This window comes from Protopterus annectens, chromosome 10.part0, assembly GCF_019279795.1.
Source record: "Protopterus annectens isolate FY-2018-M chromosome 10.part0, PAN1.0, whole genome shotgun sequence".
Taxonomy (NCBI): domain Eukaryota; kingdom Metazoa; phylum Chordata; order Ceratodontiformes; family Protopteridae; genus Protopterus; species Protopterus annectens.
Genome location: NC_056744.1, coordinates 1,389,642,146 through 1,389,659,296, shown reverse-complemented (window position 1 = coordinate 1,389,659,296; position 17,151 = coordinate 1,389,642,146). Strand labels below are relative to the sequence as shown.

At 41.3% G+C, this 17,151-nt stretch overlaps 1 protein-coding gene across 1 annotated transcript in view; it reads left to right on the top strand.

Annotated features, from left to right (window-relative positions):
* Positions 1-17,151, top strand: part of COL24A1 (collagen type XXIV alpha 1 chain) — a 3,617,818-nt gene that overhangs the window by 2,014,989 nt on the left and 1,585,678 nt on the right. The window lies entirely within an intron of this gene.

The following is a 17,151-nucleotide window of genomic DNA, read 5'->3' as shown; positions in this document are numbered from 1 at the left end:
CTTGCTATATGTTGTTGAAACAAATGTCAAGATACACCTCTCAAGCTTTGCTTTCAAGGTGAATATCTTGACGTCAGTATCTTGAATGCAAACAAGTTGGTTATTATCAGAGACCTAATCATAATCATGTATGTGAATGATAAGTTATTCCAAAATATCTGTAGTCATTGGGTAATGACTCTTTCATATCTTTTCCTATTGCATATGCTAATTTTAAACAGTAGGTTGTTTGATCTTGCTATATTTCCACTTGGTGCATGTCCCAGGTGCAGCTTTTCAGACAAAGTTAGATTAGGCATGGCTTCATATGGTAAGTATATGTCCCCTCTAAGAAGTGTGTAGGATGCAGAGAACCAAGATACTTATTGCAGTGCCTCTAAGTCATACTTGATGTTTTCCATCCCTCAGTTTTCTTTGTTAATAATCACTGTATGTTCTGAAGCTGTCTTAGGTACCTTATGTTTTAGGCTGTAAAATATGACAGTGTGTTCTGCCAATGTGATCAGTCATGTGTAGTAGTCATACGTTTGAGAGACAGGTATGTGACATAACCTTCCTGACTTCAGTTGCAAAATATCACCCAACACTTAATTTATCATCTATAATTATGTTTAGAACTTTTGTTTTATTACCTGCTTTTAAGTGCCAGCACTAATTTTATGATCAGATCATTTCTTCCATTGATATTAATACATTTAATGGGATTGAGATGAGATTGTTGCTGTGGCACCTAGTATTGATTTTATTCAAATCATCTTAAAGTGTTTTTGCATTTGTAGGGGAGGTGATAACGTTACTCGTTTGTCAGTAAGCATTGAGTAATTTTCTTTAAACCATATTTTAGTTATTGGTTATGTTACAGATATCTATGTTTTCAACAGAAAGAAAGACTTTGAGGCCAACTGCTTTTTTTGTTTAAATCACTTGCATTTAGGCCACATTCACCTCAGTTTTTTCTGGATAATTTCCTGTGATAATTTTGGGGTTGTAATCTGCACATTTCTAACAAAGACACTCCATGGATAAAAAAAAAATCCTTTTCAGTATCTATACATTCCAGGGCTACAAACTACAGACAGTGGTTTGTATAGCTCTGCAATTTGTGAATACTGGTCAGAGCTTTATGACCACCCCCACCTATGGAGTGTTATACTTGTTATCCACCCTTCTAGAAATAATATGGTCAGATGCATCTTCTAAAAGAAATAAATACAGAGTACAACCTTTTCTGTGAAATATTGAAACTGTACATTTTTGTACAGTAGTTTAAATAAATGCTTCAGGAACTTGAGAAATGTGTTGTACTATGGCATGTTTTGAAATGAAAGCCAGCCATCTGACACAGTAGTATGCCACATGACTGTACTGCAAGCTACACAAGAACAAGTAAATGCATTTAAAGGTTTAGAGTCATACCAAGGGTGGGAGTAAAAGGACAGTTTTAGCTCTCCTTGCTTAGGAAGAGGATGCTGTTTTTTGTGCCACAGGATGAGATTCTTGTGGCTTTGCACACACTCCTTGTCAGCAGGAGTGGAGAGACTGAGAAAAGACACATAGTAATCTTACATATGGCCATGGTGTGACATATAGGTTCATAGTTTGGTACTAGGCTATCGGCCCTAGAGCCTCTGCAAGCCTAGCCATAGCAATTCCCTGGATATTTCTTCCCACAATATTTACTTCTCTGGACCCCTGTCTGGCAAGGCGACTGACATGATCCCCGGGGTGAATTTCTTATCTCCCATCCAATCATCAAGGTTCCTTTTGAAGAGGGCCAATGAGGCACTCTGCTTGACATGTATGGGCAGTCTATTCCAGAGTATGGGGAGTCTCTGGGTCAGGAACCTATCCCTCCAGCATGTTTTGTTCATTGTGATGACAAGGTTTAGATCCCTGGAGCGTGTGGCTCTGAGGGATTGGAATTTCTTTAAGTGGAGCATGTCCAACAGCTCAGGATTTGACATGGCCTTGTATGTTAAGCAGAGATCGCCTCTGAGTAGACGATATGCCACAGAGTATAGCTGGACTTTTTTTAGACGGTCAGCGTATGGCATCTGCTTTGGGCCTGTGATTCTTTTAGTGAGGTATTTCTGTGGCCTTTCCAGCTGTTGCAGATGTCTTATGAGGTACATACCAAATGGGGCATTATACTGTATAATGGGTCTAATGAGGGATGAGTGCAGTGGGACAGTGACCTCCTTTTTTCTGGATGAAAAGCCCTTAGTGATGAGGTGTGCCATATAGAATGATTTCCTAACTGTTGTGGTGATGTGGTTATCAAAAATGAGACCACTGTCCACCTGTGTCCCTAAGTTTCTCATCACACTTTCGATGTTTAGTGTCCTGCCACCTATGTGGCAATTCATGGGTACATGTTTTTTTCCAAAGGGGATAACTATACATTTCTTGGCATTAAACTTGAGCCCATGGCTCTGGCACTAGGCATCTGTTTCAGTAAGGCCCTTTTTGTAGAATATCCACATCATTTGGGGGTTCAATAATGGCTCCCAGTTTGCAGTCATCTGCGAACTTTGTTAGCCAGAGTCCCTTAGTGTTGCTCTGTACTTCAGAGAAGTAGATGCCAAACAAGAGTGGTCCCAGGACTGAACCCTGAGGTACTCCACTTGTCACTTGTCTGGAGCTGGATTTGGAGTCGGCTACTTTTACAATCAGGGTTCTGTCAGTAAGCCAGTTGGCAACCCATCGAGTGACATAGGGATTTATGCCCAGCTTAGTAAGTTTATCTATGATTCCAGAGTGGGGGATGGTGTCGAAGGCCTTGGCGAGGTCCAGATAGGCTGTGTGAACTGCCTTACCCTCGTCCACAGCTCTGGAGACTGATTCGAAGAAGTACAAGATTGGCACCTCACAAACCCAAACTGGGTGGGGTCCAGTGTTTGAAGGTTGCCAATGTCTTTGTTTATAAGTTCCATGATAATGCGTTCCATGCCCTTGCAGATCAGGCTTGTCAGACTGATGGGACGGTAGTTCCCGGGATCCAAGGTGGATCCCCCCTTGTGGAGTGGGGTAACTGTAGCTGTGCCCCACTCAGTGGGCACGAAGCCTGAGGTGAGGCTATGATTAAACATGACACTTAGGTGAGGTGCCAGATCATTTTGTAGTTCATGTAGTACACAGCCTGGGATGTCATCTGGTCCCATGGTCCCATGGATGCTGTATTCGTAGCTTTGGAGAGTGCGGTTTCTACCTGTTTGGCCGTGATTACCGGTATTTGGCAATCTTTTGGTATTGAGATGGGCCCTTTAGGGGGTGAGAGGGGGGTGAAGTTGGCACTAAATCGATCTGCCAGGATATTGGCAATATTCTTGGGATCAGTATATTTAATGCCATTCTGTTGTAGCTCAGAGCAGATCTGAGCATTGCCATTTAGATTCTTGACATAACTATAGAATGCCTTGTGGTTGTCTTTGGAATCTTTGGCAATTCTATTTTCGTAACTAGCTTTTGAGGATTTTATGAGGGATCTCAGCTTCTTACTGAGGCTGGTGAGGGAGTTTTTTGCATCCTGGGATTTTCCTCTTTTCTGCAACAGTTTCTTCCTTCTGTAGTTTGTTTATAGCAGGGGACCACCAGATTGGCTTCCTTTTTTTGGAGAAGAGCATCTTGGTTCTATCTGGGATGGCACGATTCATGCACGAGTGGATGTGCTCATTCAGTGCCTTAGTGTAGGATTCTGCAATCGAACTTTCAGATCCTGTCTGCATGGGTGTCGTGAAGTTTGTCACTTCTGACTTCAGTAGCATGAAGTTGTCTTTGGAGAAGTTTTTTAAGGAGGTTTCCTTACTGGGGGGTGGGGGTGGGATGTGGATGTCAAGGGTGATTTGCTTATGGTCAGACCTGACCAATGAGGGGGTGATCACTGGTGTGGAGCATCTATCTCCCATGTTGGTAATGACCAGGATATTGGAGCCCCTGGTGGGACAATGGATTAGTCGATTCAGGGCGTTGGAATTTATGAATTCCAAGAACTGTTGGGAAGAGGAGTTGGTACCCGAGTAGTTTTCCCAGTTAATGGCAGGGTAGTTGAAATCACCCAGTATTAGGGTGTTTGGTATCTTAACATTTTCCAGTATGTTTAGAAAGGTGTAGTGAGAATCTTGGGGCATGGTGCGGGATCTGTAACAAGCTACAATTTGCATTGCAGTCTTGCCTAGTGTTAGTTGCACCTGGAGAATTTCCGATGCATTGTGTTGGGCAACTAGCCTGGAGATGTGAATATCCTTGGTGAATATGGACACTCCTCCACCTTTAGTGTTTCGGTCTTGGTTTTGTGGCCAAAAAGTGTGGTAAGAGTTGTAGCCTGGTATTGCAGGGGTGCTGTCTGGAGTCTTGAACCAGGTCTCAGTTACTGCACAGATATCGATGTTCTCCATTTTTAGGAGTGCCGTGAGAGAGTGCATTTTGAGGTTTAGACTTATAGCATTGAGTAGCATTACCTTCAGATTTTGCATGCTTGTATCTGTTACGGTGGTGGTTTTGTCCTTTGAACTTTGCCTAAAAAAGGCACTATAGGGGTGCAAGAGCTTTAGCCAGTAACCTGAATCCCATGGGTGACAGGTGCAGACCATCTCTGGCAAAGCATTGTGGTTTGTCGATCATGTCTTCCCAGGCAGACAAATACTGGATCCCCTTTGAATGACACCAGAAGGTTAGCCAATTGTTGAAGTCAGTCATTTTGTCCTTATACTGTGGTATCATTCTGGGTGAAGGCAGGATGCTACTCAGGGCTAGGGTCATACCTGCCTGGGCCACATGATCCAAGAGCTCTTCCATGTCTCTTTTCATGTAGTCCAGGGAGGTATGTCTCAAGTCATTCACTCCAGCATGGACAATTGCAGAGTCGTATTTGTACTTGTTGTGGAGTGACTTGAGTGCATGCGTTATGTGGCAGATCCTGGCACCCGACAGGCAGCTGACTGTAATTTTCTCCTTGTTCAGCCTGGTGAGTGGGACATCAGTGTGTCTGACTATAGAGTCACCTATGACTAAAGTGTTGGGTACATTGTCTTGCCTTAGGGGCTGTTGTTGGGTGGCACACTGGTGTTGTGAGCTATGTGTCACTTTGGTTGTGACTGGTGTTTGTTTGTGTTTCAGCTTCGGAGGTCCTTGTTGCTTGGGCAGGTTAATGTTAAGGGCCTCCGCATATGTGGGTTTAGTGTTGCTGTGTGTGAGTGTTGATGGTGTGGGTTTTGAAGGGCTATGAGTTGCTTGAGGTGTAGTGCAGGTGTTAACCTTCTCCTCTTGGCTGTCTAGCACAATCTTGGCCGGAGAGAGATTTGCTTCCAATTTGGCTATGTAAGTGCATCTCTTGCAGGTTGTAGTGTTGGGTGGTAGGAGGAGAGGATTGTCTGTGTACATGAGACAGTTGCCGCATTGCCCCAGTATGCCCAGATTCACCAGGTGGACAGGAGAAATCACCGGAAGCTGACCAATGGACATGCCTCTTTAGGTGCTTTTTTTGTAAAGTTTAAGAGCTGTTTTCCCTTACCTTTGTAAGGTATTGTTGTATGATCTGCCCTCTGAGTTGGGGCACATTGTTTCCCCTTCAAACTGCCATTCCTTTGCTTAAGCAAAAAAAAAACATTATTTCACTGACTCTATATAATACCCCTATGTCACTGACTGTATATAGTACCCCTTCTGTAGCTCTAAGAAAGTCATTTGAGTAAAGGCGTGAGAGTCAGCTGTGAAATGGAGTACCAGAAAAAAAAAATATTCTTTTTTCAGCTGAATCTGGGGTTGCCACCTTTTCAAATCTCCAGCGTAATTATTTTTTATGGAAATGTGAGATTTTGTAGGGCTAACTGTACCAAAAACCAGTGTAAAGTACCAGACTTCACTTTTTTTGCCAAAATAAAGTCTTAGTTTTGAAGAATTTTAGTTCTTTATGCTGTTTCATATAATATTTAGTTGTTTTAGATTTAAAGTAGTTGTTTTATGCAGCTGTTACAAATTTTCCATTTTTTACATTTTTCACAGGACACAGGTGCCCAATGCAATATGGCAACAGGGACTGTCCTGAGTGAAGCAGGACATGGGATAACCCTAGCTGAATCCGCTAACTATCATAAAGACACTTACTAAGCTGAGCTGAGCCTCCCCAATTACATTATCACTGGAAATATGACCCTAAACCCCTCCTGTCCATTACTTAATTTAGCAGTAGTCCACAACTGGTGGTAGGGCAAGCTCTACTTATAGATGGTGTGGTTTGATGACAAGGGTGAAGCATGTACAGAATAAGCTTTTGTTTCCTAATGAGCATAAAGGACAGCTATACCATGACAATAGGGTATCGCTACATATATGAGTGCAGTTTTTTCTTGTCAAACATTAAAACAAACAAAAAAAATAATTTCTTAATGTGCTACATATTTATAAACAGCTTTAGGCTCCAGAAAACCTTGCAGTCGCTGGGGGCCCCCAACCAAAGCACGTTATCTTGATATTTTGTAACATGTCTGTCAAACCAACAAAAGCTAATACGGCAATCTTGTGTGCTTAATAAACCAGCTGGGCAATAATAATTCTTATTTATATCTCTTTTAAAATTTCAAATTTATCTCAGGTTATAGTAACAGTGTTTTGTCAAGTAAAAGGCTTCACAATTCCATTAAATATTTCACCACTGACATATAATACCCCTGACTTAGTTAAAACATGTTGGTGGACATTCTCTCCACTAAAATTGACAACATAGCCAGCTTTAGGTATCTGCAATACATGTGGCCTCTGCCCTTAATCATTCCTGACTGTGTGGGAGCCCCATAAAAGCTGCTGTTGGTTGGGGAAAATGAAGAGAAAAAATGTATTATTTTTCTGACTATATGTCCCTTTTAGGATAAAGATGATATTGAACATGAGCTAGGAAAGTACTAGAGATCAGCAGCCCAGAGTGAGTGATCTCAGTGCATACCCTTGTTATAAGAAGAGCTAATGCTTCTAATAATCAGGGATGGTTTTCTCATTCATGGAGTTTTATAAATACTGACAGAACACTAGGTACTGTAACTCTTAACTTCTTTGCTCAAGAATTCTAGGCAAAGCCAAAAATAACAGCAGAATAATGACTCAAATTCAGGAACATATTTTAAATATTACTCTAATCCACTTAGAAAGTTAATACAACAGATTTTGAACTGACTTGATTTTTTTGGACATTAAGTAGTATGAAACTCTGATCTCTGGATTTATTGACTGTCTGTAATCCTGAAATATTTACTACCAAATCAGTCTTTTTATGAAGGACAAAGCAAAGTTATAAGGCAAAGTCAGGGACGATCTGTGAAATCAGGGGACAGCGACAGGTATGTATTACTCCTCAGTGAGGTAAATTAAAGTGACTTAACCTTGCTGTTGTTTGATGACTGCTAAACAACAGTTCGTGATCTAGTGTGGCAGTACCAGTGTTGCATAAATGTTGCTATTTGCTGAAATCAGTGTAAAACTTGTATTGCTATGGCTTATGCTTGTTTGTGTGTGTAAAAAATATCACTTATGTGTATCAGTAAAAATACAGTTAACAAGTAAGGCATAAAATGTATCACAGAATGTTCAGACACTTACATATTCTAGGAGTCTGATGGCCTCCACTTCCCATACTGTATAAATTGATTTTGGCTTGGGCTTAGTAGTGGCCTCTGCCCTCATCTGCACCCATTCTAAAACCAGCCATGCTAAGATATGTGGTTTGCTGGGTCTGGGGATTGTGTGATTATTACTTCTTTAATTTTTATCACAGCCAAACCTTAGAGGTATGCGCAGGAGGTCATTATAGCTTGATTTTGTGCTGGGGACAGTGTGGCCATTGTTCCTTTTATTTTTCTGACAGACCTCAGACGTATACAAAGAAGGTTACCATAGCTTGTATAGTGGCAGTGTACTGTCTGGGACAACAAATGGAATGCATTACTGTAATCATTTTTTTTTCACTTTCCTCACAATCACACATCAGGCACTTACACAGATGGCTGCTTTTGGGGAATAGGGGTGAAGAGTGAGGAGGTGTGGTTTATATATGAATAGTATTATTCACTTGAAATGCTTGACTGCGGCCATTTAAATCTCTCTTTTCATCCCAGTGGGGATGCACAGGCAGTGACTGTCTTTTTTGGGGGTCATGGAGACAGGCAGTATTCCCAGATAGGATCTGTGTGTCTTTACAAAAATTGGTTTGTTTATTTTGAACTACTGTTTTGCCAGCTTTGAACATTACGCCTTTGGCACAGCTTATGTCCTCCCTGAAAGAAAAAATAAATAAATCTGAAACTCTTTACTTACTCATGATTTATGTTTAGGCCGTCATTGGATTAAAAGGTTGGGAAAATTCTTTAAAATGCATCCCAGAGCATCTCTAACCCTGTGGTTTCTGGTGAATACAGCTTAATTGAGTTATTCTGTAAATGTTTATTACTGTGGTGTCTTGGTCAGGAAAGGTATATTGAAAGGAAGCAAGCAAAAACTAAAGTTGAACAGCAATAATGAATTTATTTCCTTAATTGTAATTTCTGTTCAAGCCATCATTTGATGAAAAGGTTGTATTAAAAAAAAATTAAAATGCACTTCAGAGCATATAGAAACTTAAGGCTTCTTAAAAAAAAGCTAGAGTTAAGGAAAATTCTGAGAAAATAAAGAAAAAAAGTAATATGCCTGGTGTGGGGAGCACAAGATGGAGGGAAACAGAGGGGAGCACTAAGGATGTATTTGCACGCGCACATGTGGATGTGTGTTGGGGAGATGAAAAGTACAGTTGTGTACCTACCATAAATGTAGATGTTCGAGTGTATTCACTGTTGCAGTCATTACACTTGGGTTATCCTGCTGGCAGGCTACCCGCAGTTAGCCTGAATTCCAAGTCCTGGTCCAGCGTCGGTTGCTGTCGCCTCTTCCCTGATGTCAGTGCGCCAGGGGTATAAAAGATGCAGCCGATGCCATTTTCTTCAGTTTTTCTTGCCCCAGATGTCAGGTGCCCCCAAAAAGGTAGGCTAAAAAATTCTGATTATAAAAAAGCATGCACATAACCTTCATCTACAAGCAAATACACCACATAGGTTGTATAGAATAGAGAAGTACAGATAAGTCCCAGCAATGAAAGGGGGATGGTGGGAGGGTAACCTGGACTGCAACAGTCAATACACTCGAACATCTACATTTATGGTAGGTACACAACTGTACTATGTTCATCATGTTTCACTGTTGCAGTCATTACACTTGGGTTGAATTCCAAAGCTGAGGTTGGGTGGCTGGGCCTAAATAGAATTAGGAGTGGCTATGAGGCCCTGCAGAACTGCAGTGGCAAAGCCTGCTCTGGATTTAGAGTAAAGAGGTAAGTGGTAGTGCTTTGTAAAAGTGTGCACTGAAGTCCAGGTTGCAGCCTCCAAAATGTCCTTGGTTGGTACTCCTCTAAGGAAGGCTGCTGAAGTGGCTGCTGCTCTGGTAGAATGTGGCCTAATGCCCTTAGGCACTGGTTTGCCATGTTGTGAATAGCAGAAACAAATGCAGTGGCCTATCCATTTTGAAATAGTCTGCTTTGAAATAGCTTTTCTTTGTGATCCTGCAGCATATGCCACTAAGAGTTGCTCAGTCTTTCTGAAAGCTTTAGTTTTGTCCAAGTAAAAGCGTAGCTGTCTGTGTATGTCCAAAGAATGCAGAAGTCTCTCCCCCTTATTCTGCAGGTTTGGATAAAAGGTAGGCAAATGTATGGTTTGGTTAAGAGCCACACTGGACACTACCTTAGGCATAAATGTTGGGTTCATCCTTAGAGAAACCCTATCCGGATGAAAAATAATAAAAGGTTCCACAGCCATTAGTGCCTGTAACTCTGAGACTCTTCTTGCTGAAGTTATTGCTAGGAGAAGAGCTGTTTTCCATGATAAGTATTTTATCTCAGCTGTATTGGCTGACTCAAAAGGAGGCAGTGTGAGTTTTTCCAAGACAAAATTGAGGTCCCATGCAGGTATTGGAGCTCTCCTTGGAGGTCTTATGTTTTTGGCCTCTCTGAGATACTGCCTTAGCAGTGGATGAGAAAAAATAGGTGGGTCCATATTGTAATGAGCTGAAATGGCAGAGGCATGGATCTTAATTGATGAGAAGGATAGGCCTTTGTCCAGCATCTCAGTTAGATATTGTAAAATCTGAGGAATATTTGGTACAAGCATGTCAATTCCTTGTGCCTTGTTCCAAGCATAGAATCTCTTCCATTTTTTTGCATAAGATTTTCTGGTGCTGGGCCTCCTGGCCTCCAAAATAACACCCATAACTACTTTAGAGAGAGGTGTGTTCTGAATGGTTACATTATCCGCCATGCAGCCAGATTTAGGGTTCTGAGTTGGGTGTGCAGGATCTGATTGTTTTGTTGGGTCAGCAAATGAGGGATTTGAGGTAATGTCCAGGCTGGGCCTTGAGACAAGCTCTTTAGTATTGGGTACCAGTGCTGGCGTGGCCAGTCTGGGGCAATCAGGGTCATTTTTGGCTTCTCTTGTCTGACCTTTAGGAGTACTTTGGAGAGGAGAGGCTGAGGAGGCAAGGCATATACTGTAAGGGCTTTCCAGCTGAATGAAAGGGCGTCCACTTTCCATGCTTGTTTGTGATAAGTCCGAGTGCAGTATCTCTGTAGCTGGCAGTTGTGAGGGGAGGCAAATATATCTATGTCTAGGCATCCCCATTTCCCTGTTATCATGTTGTAGATTTGTGGATCTAGTTTCCACTCATGAGGATCCATGAGATTTCTGCTTAATTCGTCTGCCAAAGTATTTGTCTTTCCTGGCAGGAATTGTGCTTGCAGGTGTACTTGATAAGTCAATGCTGTGTTCCACAAAGTCATGGCTTGTCTGCAGAGGGGGTAGGAATGTGTGCCTCCTTGTTTGTTTATGTACCACATGACTGTAGTATTGTCCATCTTTATCAGCAGTTGTCCCGGATGAAGTAGGTCCTTGAGGGCTGTCAGGGCATTCTGTACGGCTAGCATCTCTTTTTGATTGATATGAAGATGCATTTGGCTTGTGGGCCATGCGCCCTGAATACATTTTCCTGCCATGTGTGCCCCCCAGGCATAATCTGATGCATCTGTTGTTAGTGTCTGCCTGGCTGTGGGTAAAGTGAATGGCTGTCCCGTGTTGTGGTGACGGGCCTGTGCCCACCATAGAAACTCCTGTTGCAGGCAGGGAATGAGAGAAATTAATGTTTCCAGGCTGTGGCAATGTTGAGTCCAAACACTTTTTAGATACCATAGTAGTTTCCTCATATGTAGTTTTGCATATGGAATTTGTAGAATGCAGGATGCCATGTAGCCCAGAGCCTGCAGAATTTTTCTTTCAGATAACTGGGTCTTTGTTGCCATGCTTTTGAAGTAAGAAGTCAGTTACCTTTGTTTGTCTGGCGTGAGATAAGCCATCTGGGCAGTTGTATTTAAGCTTGTACCCAGGAATATTATCTCTTGAGAGGGTACTAGTTTTGATTTCTTCTCGTTTACTGTGTACCCTAGGCAAATTAGTAATCTTATTACAAACGCCAGATGCTTTAGTAGAATGTCTTTGGTCTCTGCTTGAATAAGGCAGTCGTCCAAGTAGGGATATATTTGAATTCCTCTTTGTCTGCAAAATGCAATTACTGGTGCCATGCATTTTGTGAAGACCCTGGGCACAGTAGATAAGCCAAAGGGCAGTGCAGAGAATTGGTAGTGCATTGAGCCAGCTATGAATCTGAGGTATCTTCTGCAAGATTGTCTGATTGGGACATGCAGGTATGCCTCTTTGAGGTCCAAAGTTACCAGCCAAGCCTTCTTGCCCAGCATGGGCAGAAGCTGCCGCAGAGTCAACATTTTGAATTTTGGAACGTCCAGAAAAGTATTTAGAATAGACAGGTCCAGAATTGGTCTCCAGGCTTTGTCCTTTCTAGGTACTAAGAAAAATCTTGAGTAAAATCCTTGTCCCTGCTCTTGTTGTGGCACTGGCTGAATAGCCCTCATGTCCATGAGAGAAGAAACTTGTTTTTGTGCCTCTGCCCATTGATTGTGTGGCAGGTCTGGCATACCTTTTGCCTTTGGAAGGGTGTGAAAGTGGAACCTGTAGCCCTGAGAGACTATATTTAAGACCCATTTGTCCTGGGTGATCATGTGCCAGTTTTGTGGAAAAAGTGCTAGCTTTCCCCCTAAGGGTGCTGCCAAAAGATAAGCGCTTGGCGTTGGCAGAGGGAAGTCATTGGGACTGTTTCCTATAAGGCTGTGATTTGTCTTCTCTGCTTTTGGAGGTAGAAGCACCCATTGTTTGGGTCTGTATGAGCCCTGGGGCTGCTGTCTGCCTCTAGGGCATCTGTATCTGCCTCTTTGTGGCCTGTCTGACACTGGAAAGGACCAATTCTTAGAAGGCCAGTTCCTGCTAAATCTGGGTGGCTGTACCTGTAAGAAATCATTTACTGTCTGCATTGATTTAGCTTTATCCTCCATTTTCTTAAACACCTCTTCTGCCTTAACACCAAACAAAGTATCATGCTGTAATGGAGCATCCAATAATTTTGCTTTAACATGATCAGGCAGATTCTGTTCCTTTAACCAAGCATGCCTCCTAATGACAGAACCCGTAACTGCGGCCCTGCAGGAGGCCTCCAGAGAATCAAAACCACATTGCAAAGTATGCTTTCCCACTTGTTCAGCTGCATGCAATAAATCCTGCATTTCCTTGTTCTCAGAGCGTTCAGAAATTGTCAACATTTTCTGCTTTAACAGTGACATTAAGTATTGCTGATATTTAAGCATATGAAACTGACAATTTAAAGCCCTTACAGCCAAGGTAGCAGAAGTGTAATTTTTTTCCCCCCATCTGTCCAGTGCTCTTGAATCCCTATCTGAGGGGACAGGGTTTTTTGCAGTAGAGGCCTTGACCCCTTTGGGACCCTGAGATATAGTTTCTGGGTCAGCAGCAGGGTTTTTGTATAGAAATTTATGAGAATCTGGAACCCTGTAGTATCTGTCTGGCTTAACAGGTGCAGGAGGTAAAGAGTCGGGAGACAGTCCGGACTCTGAAAATGCATCATCTACAACGTCTAGAACAGGTGGAATAGCAAGAGGTCTGTGCTGAGGTAGTAGAAGAAAGTCTCTCAGCCTTTTCTTAGATTCTGAATAATCTTGGCTCTCTCCCAGTGGAAATGCTCCTTCATGGTATGCAGGGTTTCCCCAAAGGAATAATCCTCAGGATTCGTTGATGTCGTTCTTCAGCCTTTGGAGTTCTGCTGTTATCTTGGTTTTGGTTCGTGATTCCATTTTTGTTCTTGTTTTTTTTTCCATGGCTGAAGGGGCTGACTCAGCTGACTTTCAGAGCACACCCATTCTACTCCGAGATGAGCACTATGATGCTCCGGTTACCAGAGGAGAATTTAAACAAGTATTGACCTTATTAACTCGATTGAGTAACAATTTTTTGGCATTGGGATCTGCTGATGCTGTTTTTACATTGCCTGGTAATCAACAGGAGGGTTTAAAGAAGAAAACTCTGTCACCCTTAATCCAAATGCAAAATGGTGCTGACCGGGCGGAACTTCCTGATGAGATTTTATTGGTGGAAGCCGATCTGCAGGAGCAGCCTGGTAAAACACATACTAACCGAAAAAACGGATTAACTACACAAACAAAAGATTTTAACTTTAATGCATGGACTGAGCAACAGTTTTTATTTAAACAAGGTACATTTTCAGCTCCTTTGAATCAAAGTGACTGTGTCGAACAAGATTTTAAAGACTTAAGTGATAAACTGTATGCGTTTAAGACTATGCAATTGGAGATTGATTATCTGAAAGAATGTATTCAAGTACAACGTGTTCCAAAAGGCTTGCGCTGTTTCAAATTTCCTAACAGTGCCTTGCCAGGAACTACTTTGTACACCAGTTTGGTAAAGTTATTTGACAGAACTGGTTTGGAAATTCTTGAACTCATGATTAAGGACTATGAGGTTAAGGCTGGTATTTTATTGAATGAAGTAAATGATTTAAATGACTCCATTGTTAAAGGTAAAAACTTTCTTAGTGTCAAAAAAGAATATGACGGGGTTTTTAATGAAGTAGATCAACACTGTATGAAAATTGTTAATCGCAAAATAAGAAAACTAGAGCGTGATCTAGCTGAATATAGGGATGGTTTGGCCTACCCTTTACCAGGTAAGGGTAGGATGAACACTGGTTATATCATAGATAGGGTGGTTAATCCTGTACCCACTAATAACGAGGTTACCCCAGTTATGGAATTACTGAGAAGGAGTGAGCGTTTAGCTCAAAAGGAGAATAGGAACACGCACCAGGGTTTTCAGTACCCCTAGGGCAGACCGAGGGGCAGGAGTACGACTCATTACCAACAGGGTTGGAGCAGACCACGCAGATAAATGATTTAAATTTTAATGTTGACGTTGGCTCTCTTGACTCAATCTCTGAGATGGCAAGTTGTAACCATAAGGTGGTAACTAAGAACAATTTTACCATATACAACTTTACTGACATTAATGTGACCACTGATTTTTTTGAGCTTTTTATTAGAGGTTTTCAGTTTGTTCCTTTATGTTCATTGAATCTGTCTAATACATTAATAGATTTGAAACTGTTTGTGAGGCGTTTGAATCTTGCACTACAATTTAAAGGTTGATAGTAGTCTGTCATTCGACACCCATGTAGCTAAAGTAGTTAGGAAGACCTTCTACATTGCCCACCTTATCATGAAGGGATTCTCATCTAGATCAAGGGAGGTCATAGTCTCCCTTTACTCATCACTCATCAGACCAATGATTGAGTACAATGCCCCATTCGGAATGTATCTGACCCGACACTTGCAGCAGCTGGAGAGGCCACAAAAGTTCCTCACCAAAAGGATAAAGGGTCTCAAAAATCTGTCCTATGCTGCCCGACTGAAAGAACTCCAGCTCTATTCAGTCGCTTACCGCTTGCTCAGAGGTGACCTTTGCCTAACATACAAGGCCATGTCAAACCCAGATTTGATGAATATGCTTCACCTCAAAAAGTCTAGATCCATCAGAGCCACAAGGGCGGGAGACTTAAACCTCGACACGGCTATTAATAGGACGTGCTGGAGGGATGGATTCATCACCCAAAGACTCCCTATGCTGTGGAACAAAATCCCGGTACATGTGAGGCAGAGCACCTCGCTGGCCTTGTTCAAGAGAAATCTTGACCAATGGATGGGAGATCGCAGATATACCCCAGGGATTACCTCAGTGTCACTGCTCGACAGAGGCACAGCAAAATAATGGGTATAGTTCCCCATACTAAAGGGGTGGCGTAAGCCACAAAACGATGGGCTAGGCTTGTAATTGCCCTCGGGCAGATAGCCTAGTATGAACCTATGAACCTATGAAGAAATGGTAAAAGAGCAATTTATAAGAACAAGTACCTTAAACCCTTCCATTCATCCTTCTTTAAAGGTGTTTGAAGAACTGGTAGAGATGGACTTAAGAAAGCAATTTTCAACTAAGGTACATTTACCACCTACCAATTTGGACTTTAAATTATACCAGTTAATTAATTTTTTTAAAGATGAAGGGGTGAGAGTAATGAAACCAGATAAAGGTGGAGGGGGGGTAGTGTTGATGTACAACTGGGTATATGAATCTCATATTCATAGCATGTTGCAGGACACTCAGCAGTACGAGTTAGTTTCTAGAAATGAAGTTAATATTTCGTACTCTAAAATTAAATTTGTACTATTTGATCATTTAATGCAGGGTGCCATCAATAAAAAGTTGTATAATTACTTGTATGTGGATAAACCTAAGACTTCGGTGATATTTGGAATACCTAAGGTTCATAAGGGGCTGGATCCCCTGAAGTTTATACCCATAGTTTCTGGATCAGGTAGTATCACAGAACCACTGGGTAAATTTATTGACCTAACTGTTAAAAAGTTTGTATCATCTTTAAAACATGTCTGTAAAGATTCTTGGGAATTTCTGAAAGGCATTGAAAAAAGTTTTTACAAATCAACTTGTTTAATGGTAACTATTGATATTGTGGAATTATTTCCTAGCATTCCGCATTCCACTGGTATAGAGTGGTTCAATTAGGTATTAACCACACAATCTGGCCTAGGGTCTAATACAGTCATGTTGTTGGTTGATTTTATGGAAATTGTCCTTCAAAATAATTTCATTTATTTTAATGGAGAGATGTTTAGGCAAAAAAAGGGGGTAGCTATGGGTACTCCATGCGCCTCAGCATATGCAAACATTGTTTTGCATTATTGGGATAACAAGTTCATATTTACAACTTATTGGGCTAAACATATTATCCATTATAAACGATTTTTGGACAACATCTGTATTCTTTGGGATGGTGATTTGAATAATTTTATGGAATTTATGGCTTATATTAACACGTCTACACAATTTCTCTCTTTTACATATAATGTTAGTAATGATAGGCTAAGCTATCTAGATGTAACACTTTATAAAGATTATGCCAATAACTTTTTTCAGTCCGAAATTTACAGAAAAGCCACTTTTTCGAATTCCTATTTGCATTTTGAAAGTGGCCATCCTTTCTACCAGAAGAAAGGAATAATAAAAGGACAATTTATACGGTCATCTCGAGGTTAATTTTTTGAAAGAACTTTTTATAGAAAGGGGTTATCCAGCATGTCTGGTTAACAAACTGGCGCTTGAAGTGATTACTAACAGAGAACTTAATTATTACCCATTGTTGGGTGTTGGCCAGCAGATGGTCGAACAAAGAGAGCAGGATGAGAAATATAGGTTACACAGCACATTTATTCATACATTTACTAAGGATTCCGAACAGGTGGAACTAACTGTGCTGAAGTATTGGCCAGTTTTGACCTTACAAGAGGATATACATAATGTGGTACCTATAAAACCTAGTTTTGTAAAAAGAAGGGACACAAATTTGAAAGGTTTATTTGAAAGCAGAAACCATGGTAAGCATCATGCCCCTTCCACCCTTAATTTAGGTACATATAAATGTGGAGCTTGTAATCAATGTTCTTTCATCATCAATGACAGTGGTTTATTCATTCCTTCAAGGAATTTTAAAATCAATGCAAGTGGTCACTATAATTGTGGTACTAGAGGGGTCGTTTACTTAGGAGTTTGTATACAATGTTGTAGTTTCTACACTGGAAAA